The sequence below is a fragment of the Triticum aestivum genome, chromosome 5B (genome assembly GCF_018294505.1).
Source record: "Triticum aestivum cultivar Chinese Spring chromosome 5B, IWGSC CS RefSeq v2.1, whole genome shotgun sequence".
NCBI classification, from domain to species: domain Eukaryota; kingdom Viridiplantae; phylum Streptophyta; class Magnoliopsida; order Poales; family Poaceae; genus Triticum; species Triticum aestivum.
The window spans coordinates 670,493,837-670,503,339 of NC_057807.1; positions in this window are offsets into that span (position 1 = coordinate 670,493,837).

The window sequence follows — 9,503 nt, forward strand, 5'->3', positions numbered from 1 at the left end:
AAAGATGACGTCAGGGCGGGTTAAAGAAAACCTTTTTCATAGTCAGAAGACTGAAGATTTATGTTTTAAGGTATTTTAAGATTGACATGAACTGGTTCAAATCAATCTGGGGCGTAATGTTGGGGATATAACTATTTGTGTAAGCCGCCCAGGAGGGGCTGGGTTACGCAAAGAAGACTTACCAAAAAGAAGCCCAAGACCAAGCATGAAGATGGCGGTTCAATAAAGGGCTTAAACCCACAGGCGACTTAAGGCCCGTTGTAGTAAACCGCCATAATGGCATGACTTGTATCATAAGGTAGATTTAACTAATCATCGAGCCGGACACTGTTTATAAGCCGGTCGGGACTTTGTAAGCCAGAGGGCGTAAACCCGTGTATATAAGGGGATGGCCTGCTGGCGGCTTAGGGCAAGAAACAACTCATCGAGAGCCGGGCATAGCGTATCTCGCTCCCTGGTCATCGAAACATCAATACCAACCCAACTAGACGTAGGCCTTACCTTCACCGTAAGGGGCCGAACTAGTATAAAACCTCTCGTGTCCCTTGTCCCGATTAACCCCTTCAAGCTTCCTAGTTGCGATGGCTCCACAACTAAGTCCTTTCACGAGGACATCTGACGTGACAATTCCATGACAAATGGCGCCTAGCAGGCTCCCCAAAAACTAACCGTATGGAGAATCCGGGCTCCCCCAAATGCATGTAGATGAATCAAACAAATAATTAAGGTCGCCCCCAAGGGCGAAGCTCATTTCTCCCTCATACGTTCAGGCGGGTTCGGACATCAAACGGGCGCCTAGCGGACTCCTCCAAATCCAACCCATATGTGGGGCAAAAATGTGGTTGTCAGACCATCCGTCATGTTATCTCTCACACGAGGTCCCAACACAAAAACCTTACCCCCACGATGCACCCATCCCTTTTCATGACAAACACTCTCCTTCCTGCTTTGTTTCCCACCGAGACATTTCTCGCTAAAGCCCTCTCCTTTAAAATCGGATGACGCCCACCTCATCTTCGACATGGTGCCCTCTCTCCACACCGTACTTCCTCACATACCTCCAAGGAGAAGTTGTTGGGAACGTAGTATTTCAAATAAAATTCCTATGATCACGCAAGATCTATCTAGGAGATGCATAGCAACGAGACGGGAGAGTGTGTCCACGTACCCTCGTAGACCGAAAGCAGAAGCGTTTAGTAACGCGGTTGATGTAGTCGAACATCTTCACGATCCAACCGATCCAAGTACCGAACGTACGGCACCTCCGCGTTCAGCACACATTCAGCTCGATGACGTCCCTCGTGCTCTTGATCCAGTTGAGGACGAGGGTGAGTTCCGTCAGCATGACGGCGCGGTGACGGTGATGATGATGTTACCGGCGCAGGGCTTCGCCTAAGCACTACGGCGATATGATCGAGGTGTGTAACTGTGGAGGGGGCACCGCACACGGCTAAGGCAAAACTTGGTGTGTTCTAGGGTGCCCCCTGCCCCCGTATATAAAGGAGGGAGGGGAAGGTCGGCCGACCAAGCTAGTCGCGCCGAGAGAAGGGGAATCCTACTAGGACTCCAAGTCCTAGTAGGTTTCCACCTAAAGGAGAAGGGGGGAGGAAGGGAGAGGGGGCCATGCCCCCAACCCCTTGTCCAATTCAGACTAGGCTTGGGGGGCGCTCCTTCCCACTAAGGTCCACTAAGGCCCATCAACTCCCCGGGGGGTTCCGGTAACCTCCCGGTACTCCAAAAAATACCCGAACTTTTCCCGAACCATTCTGATGTCCGAATATAGCCTTCCAATATATCAATCTTTATGTCTCGACCATTTCGAGGCTCCTCGTCACGTCCGTGATCTCATCCAGGACTCTGAACAAACTTCGGTCATCAAAACACAAAACTCATAATACAAATCGTCATCGAACGTTAAGCGTGCGGACCCTACGGGTTTGAGAACTATGTAGACATGACCGAGACACATCTCCGATCAATAACCAATAGCAGATCCTGGATGCTCATATTGGTTCCTACATATTCTACGAAGATTTTTATCAGTCAAACCGCATAACAACATATGTTGTTCCCTTTGTCATTGGTATGTTACTTGACCGAGATTCGATCATCGGTATCATCATATCTAGTTCAATCTCGTTACCGGCAAGTCTCTTTACTCGTTCCATAATGCTTCATCCTGCAACTAACTCATTACTCACATTGTTTGCAAGGCTTGTAGTGATGAGCATTACAGAGAGGGCCCAGAGATACCTCTCCGATACACGGAGTGACAAATCCTAATCTTGATCTATGCCAACCCAACAAACACCTTCGGAGACACCTGTAGAGCATCTTTATAATCACCCAGTTATGTTGTGACGTTTGATAGCACACGAGGTGTTCCTCCAGTATTCGGGAGTTGCGTAATCTCATAGTCTGAGGAACATGTATAAGTCATGAAGAAAGCAGTACCAATGAAACTAGCAGGGCGGTGCTGGGCGGGCTCGGGCGGCGGGGTGAGGTCGAGGGCGGCGGCGGTGAGGTCGAGAGCGGTGGCGGGCGGCGGCGGTGAGGTTGAGTGCGGCCTCGGGTGGCGGCGGTGAGGGCAGACTCGGGCGGTGGCGACAGAGGAGTAGGGGAACAGGGGGGGGGATGGAGGACTTAGCAAAATTTTGAGCCCGCGGGTGGTTAAGTCGAACTAGCAGTAGCGCACTTTAGTAAACACGCTATAGCTAACGTAGCAATAGCGCGTTTTACGTAAAAACACTACTGATAAGTTAAACTTAATTAGGTGCAATAGTTAGCAGCAACGAGTTTTGAAGAAAAACGCTGCTACTAAGTACTTTAGCAGCAGCGCGTCCAGGGAAGGGCGCTACTACTATATCTAGCCTGGAGGAGACACCGTGGCAATTATAGTAGTAGCGCTTGTTTCATCGATGGCGCAACTGCTACCGCGTTATTAGTAGCGAGCTTTCGTCAAGCTCGCTACTGCTAATTAGTAGTAGCGTTTGTTTTTAAACCGCGCTGCTGCTAAGATTCTGTGTATAAGGTTTTCCCTAGTAGTGTAGAGGCATACTAGGGACACTATGTTTTGTCTATGTATTCACACATGTACTAAGTTTCCGGTTAATGAAGTTCTAGCATGAATAATAAACATTTATAATGATATAAGGAAATATAAATAACAACTTTATTATTGCCTCTAGGGCATACTTCCTTCAGTCTCCCACTTGCACTAGAGTCAATAATCTAGATTACACAGTAATGATTCTAACATCCATGGAGTCTTGGTGCTGATCATGTTTTTCTCGTGGAAGAGGCTTAGTCAATGGGTCTGTAACATTCAGATCCGTATTTATCTTGCAAATCTCTATGTCTCCCTCCGCGACTTGATGCCGGATGGAATTGAAGCATCTCTTCATGTGTTTGGTTCTCTTGTGAAATCTGGATTCTTTTGCCAAGGCAATTGCACTAGTATTGTCACAAAAGATTTTCATTGGACCGGATGCACTAGGTATAACACCTATATCGGATATGAACTCCTTCATCCAGACTCCTTCATTTGCTGCTTCCGAAGCAGCTATGTACTCCGCTTCACACGTAGATCCCGCCATGACACTTTGCTTGGAACTGCACCAACTAACAGCTCCACCATTCAATATAAATATGTATCCTGATTGTGACTTAGAGTCATCCGGATCAGTGTCAAAGCTTGCATCGACGTAACCATTTACAACAAGCTCTTTGTCACCCCCATAAACGAGAAACATATCCTTAGTCCTTTTCAGGTATTTTAGGATGTTCTTGACCGTTGTCCAGTGCTCCACTCCTATATTACTTTGGTACCTCCCTGCTATACTTATAGCAAAGCACACATCAGGTCTGGTACACAACATTGCATACATGATAGAACATATGGCTGAAGCATAAGGAATGACTTTCATTTTCTCTCTATCTTCTGAAGTGGTCGGGCATTGAGTCCGACTCTACTTCACACCTTGTAACACAGGAAAGAACCCTTTCTTTGACTGATCCATTTTGAACTTCTTCAAAACTTTATCAAGGTATGTGCTTTGTGAAAGTCCAATTAAACGTCTTGATCTATCTCTATAGATCTTGATTCCCAATATGTAAGCAGCTTCACCGAGGTCTTTCATTGGAAAACTCTTATTCAAGTATCCCTTTATGCTATCCAAAAATTCTATATCATTTCCAATCAACAATATGTCATCCACATATAATATTAAAAATGCTACAAAGCTCCCACTCACTTTCTTGTAAATACAGGCTTCTCCAAAAGTTTGTATAAAAACATATGCTTTGATCACACCATCAAAGTGTTTATTCCAACTCCGAGAGGCTTGCACCAATCCATAAATGGATCGCTGGAGCTTGCACACTTTGTTAGCACCCTTTAGATCGACAAAACCTTCTGGTTGCATCATATACAACTCTTCTTCCAGAAATCCATTCAGGAATGCAGTTTTGACATCCATCTGCCAAATTTCATAATCATAAAATGTGGCAATTGCTAACATGGTTCAGACGGACTTAAGCATCGCTACAGGTGAGAAAATCTCATCATAGTCAACTCCTTTCGCAACAAGTCAAGCTTTGTAGACAGTAACATTACCGCCAGCGTCAGTCTTCTTCTTGAAGATCCATTTATTTTCTATGGCTTACTGATCATCGGGCAAATCCACCAAAGTCCACACTTTGTTCTCATACATGGATCCCATCTCAGATTTCATGGCCTCAAGCCATTTCGCGGAATCTGGGCTCATCAGCACTTCCTTATAGTTCATAGGTTCATCATGGTCTAGTAACATGACTTCTAGAATAGGATTACCATACCACTCTGTTGCGGACCATACTCTAGAAGACCTACGAGGTTCTGTAGTAACTTGATCTGAAGTTTCATGATCATCATCATTAGCTTCCTCACTAATTGGTGTAGGAATCACTGGAATTGATTTCTGTGATGATCTACTTTCCAATTCAGGATAAGGTATAATTACCTCATCAAGTTCTACTTTCCTCCCACTCAATTCTTTCGAGAGAAACTCCTTCTCTAGAAAGGATCTATTCTTAGCGACAAAGATTTTGCCTTCGAATCTGTGATACAAGGTGTACCCCACAGTTTCCTTTGGGTATCCTATGAAGACGCACTTCTCCGATATGGGTTCGAGCTTATTAGGTTGAAGCTTTTTCACATAAGCATCGCAGCCCCAAACTTTAAGAAATGACAACTTTGGTTTCTTGCCAAACCATAGTTCATAAGGCGTCGTCTCAACGGGTTTTGATGGTGCCCTATTTAAAGTGAATGCAGCCGTCTCTAAAGCATAACCCCAAAACGATAGCGGTAAATCAGTAAGAAACATCATAGATCGCACAATATCCAATAAAGTATGGTTACAACGCTCGGACACACCATTACGCTGTGGTGTTCCAGGTGGCGTGAGTTGTGAAACTATTCCACACTATTTCAAATGAAGACCAAACTCGTAACTCAAATATTCGCCTCCACGATCAGATCGTAGAAACTTTATTTTCTTGGTACGATGATTTTCTACTTCACTCTTAAATTCTTTGAACTTTTCAAATGTTTCATACTTATGCTTCATTAAGTAGATATAACCATATCTGCTCAAATCATCTATGACGGTAATAAAATAACGATACCCGCCATGAGCCTCAACACTCATTGGACCGCATACATCGATATGTATTATTTCCAATAAGTCAGTAGCTCGTTCCATTGTTCCAGAGAACGGAGTATTAGTCATCTTGCCCATGAGGGACGGTTTGCAAGCACCAAGTGATTCCAAAATCCCATCAGCATGGAGTTTCTTCATGCGCTTTACACCAATATGACCTAAACGGTAGTGCCACAAATAAGTTGCACTATCATTATCAAGTTTCCATCTTTTGGCTTCAATATTATGAACATGTGTATCTCCATGATCGAGATTCAATAAAAATAGACCACTCAACATGGGTGCATGACCATAAAAGATATTACTCATATAAATAGAACAACCATTATTCTCTAATTTAAATGAATAACCGTCTTGCATCAAACAAGATCCAAATATAATGTTCATGCTCAACGCTAGCACCAAATAACAATTATTCAGGTCTAAAACTAATCCTGATGGTAGATGTAGAGGTAGCGTGCCAACGGCGATCACATCGACGTTGGAACCATTCTCGATGCGCATCGTCACCTCATCCTTAGCCAGTCTTCGTTTAATCCGTAGCCCCTGTTTCGAGTTTCAAATATGAGCAACAGAACCAGTATCAAATACCCAGGCGCTACTACGAGCATTAGTAAGGTACACATCAATAATATGTATATCAAATATACCTCTCGCTTTGCCATCCTTCTTATCCGCCAAATACTTGTGGTAGTTCTGCTTCCAGTAACCAGTCCCTTTGTAGTAGAAGCACTCAGTTTCAGGCTTAGGTCCAGACTTGGGTTTCTTCTCCTGAGCATCAACTTTCTTACCGTTCTTCTTGAAGTTTCCCTTCTTTCTTTTGCCCTTTTTCTTGAAACTAGTGGTCTTTTTGACCATCAACACTTGATGCTCATTTTTGATTTCTACCTCCGCAGCTCTTAGCATCGCGAAGAGCTCAGGAATTGTCTTGTTCACCCCTTGCATATTATAGTTCATCATGAAGCCTTTATAGCTTGGTGGCAGTGATTGAAGAACTCTGTTAATGACACTATCATTAGGAAGATTAACTCCAGCCGAGTCAAGTGGTTATGGTACCCAGACATTTTGAGTATGTGTTCACTGACAGAATTATTCTCCTCCATTTTGCAGCTATAGAACTTGTTGGAGACTTCATATCTCTCAACTCGGGAATTTCCTTGAAATATTAACTTCAATTCTTGGAACATCTCATATGCTCCATGACGTTCAAAACGTCTTTGAAGTCCTGATTCTAAGCAGTAAAGCATGGCACACTGTACTATCGAGTAGTCATCAGCTTTGCTCTGTCAGACGTTCCTAACGTCCACAGTTGCGTCTGCAGCAGGTCTTGCATCTAGCGGTGCTTCCAGGACGTAATTCTTCTGTGCATCAATGAGGATAATCCTCAAGTTACGGACCCAATCCGTGTAATTGCTACCATCATCTTTCTACTTAGCTTTCTCTAGGAACGCATTAAAATTCAAAGGAACGTAGCACGGGCCATTGATCTACAATAGCATAGACATGCAAAACAACTATCAGGACTAAGTTCATGATAAATTAAAGTTCAATTAATCATATTACTTAAGAAATCCCACTTTGATAGACATCCCTCTAGTCATCTAAATGATCACGTGATCCAAATCAGCTAAACCATGTCCGATCATCACATGAGATGGAGTAGTTTTCAATGGTGAACATTGCTACCTCTTGAGCATGCATTGGTTTACCCTTGAAGAGGAAAGGGTGATGCAGCAAAGTAGCGTAAGTATTTCCCTCAGTTTGAGAACCAAGGTATCAATCCAGTAAGAGAAAATGTACAGGTCACCTAGTACCTGCACAAACAATCAAGAACCTTGCAACCAACGTGATAAAGGGGTTGTCAATCCCTTCACGGTCACTCGCAAAAGTGAGATCTGATAGAGATAGTAAAGTAAATATTTTTCGTATTTTTGTTGTATAGATTGGAAAGTAAAGATTGCAAAATAGTAAACAAGATGCGATATAAATAAAAGAGATGTAATATAATAGGAAAGAGACCGGGGGCCATAGGTTTCACTAGTGGCTTCTCTCAAGGTAGCATGTATTACGGTGGGTGAACAAATTACTGCCCAGCAAGTGATAGAAGAGCGCATAATTCTGAAGATATATAAGGCAATGATCATGAACATAGGTATTACGTCCGTGTCAAGTAGACCGAAACGATTCTGCATCTACTATTATTACTCCATACATCGACCGCTATCCAGCATACATCTAGAGTATTAAGTTCACAAGAACGGAGTAACACATTAAGCAAGATGACGTGAAGTAGAGGGATAAACTCAAGCAATATGATATAAACCCCATCTTTTTATCCTCGATGGCAACAATACAATACGTGCCTTGCTGCCCCTGCTATCACTGGGAAAGGACACCGCAAGATTGAACCCAAAGCTAAGCACTTCTCCCATTGCAAGAAAGATCAATCTAGTAGGCCAAACTAAACGATAATTAGAAGAGACTTGTAAAGGTATGAAATCATGCATATAAGAATTCAGAGAAGAACCAAATAATATTCATAGATAATCTTGTTCATAAATCCACAATACATCGGATCTCGGCAAACACACCGCAAAAGAATATTACATCGAATAGATCTCCAAGAACATCGAGGAGAACTTTGTATTGAGAATCAAAGAGAGAGAATAAGCCATCTAGCTAATAACTATGGACCCAAAGGTCTGTGGTAAACTACTCACGGTTCATCGAAGAGGCTATGGTGTTGATGTAGAAGCCCTCCGTGATCGATTCCCCCTCCGGCAGATTGCTAGTAAAGGCTCCAAGATGGGATCTCACGGGAACAGAAGGTTGCGGCGGTGGAAAAGTGGTTTTGTGGCTCCCCCTGATTTTTCTAGGGTATTAGAGTATATATAGACGAAAGAAGTATGTCGGTGGAGCTAAAAGGGGCCCACACGGGTGGGCGGTGCGCCTACCCTTCCTGGGCGCGCCCTCCTTCCTCGTGGCATTCCAGACTTCTACTCCAAGTCTTCTAGATTGCTTTCGGTCCAAGAAAGATCATCGCGAATGCTTCATTCCATTTGCACTCTGTTTGGTATTCCTTTTCTGTAAAACTCTAAAATAGGCAAAAAAACAGAATCTGGCAATGGGCCTCCGGTTAATAGGTTAGTCCCAAAAATAATATAAAAGAGCATATTAAAGCCCATTAAACATCCAAAATAGATAATATAATACTCCCTCCGTCCCATAATGTAAGACGTTTTTTGACACTAGTAGTGTCAAAAAACGTCTTACATTATGGGACAGAGGGAGTAGCATAGAACAATAAAAAATTGTAGATACGTTGGAGACGTATCAAGCATCCCCAAGCTTAATTCCTGCTCATCCTCGAGTAGGTAAATGATAAAAACAGAATTTTTGATGTGGAACGCTACCTAACATATTTATCAATGTAATTTTCTTTATTGTAGCATGAATGTTCAGATCCGAAAGATTCAAGACAAAAGTTTAATATTGACATAAAAACAATAATACTTCAAGCATACTAACAAAGCAATCATGTCTTCTCAAAATATCATGGCCAAAGAAAGTTATCCCTACAAAATCATATAGTCTGGCTATGCTCTATCTTCATCACACAAAGTATTTAATCATGCACAACCCTGGTTTTAGCCAAGCAATTGTTTCATACTTTAGTATTTTCAAACTTTTTCAATCTTCACGCAATACATGAGCGTGAGCCATGGACATAGCACTATATATGGAATAGAATGGTGGTTGTGGAGAAGACAAAAAGGAGAAGATAGTCTCACATCAACTAGGCGT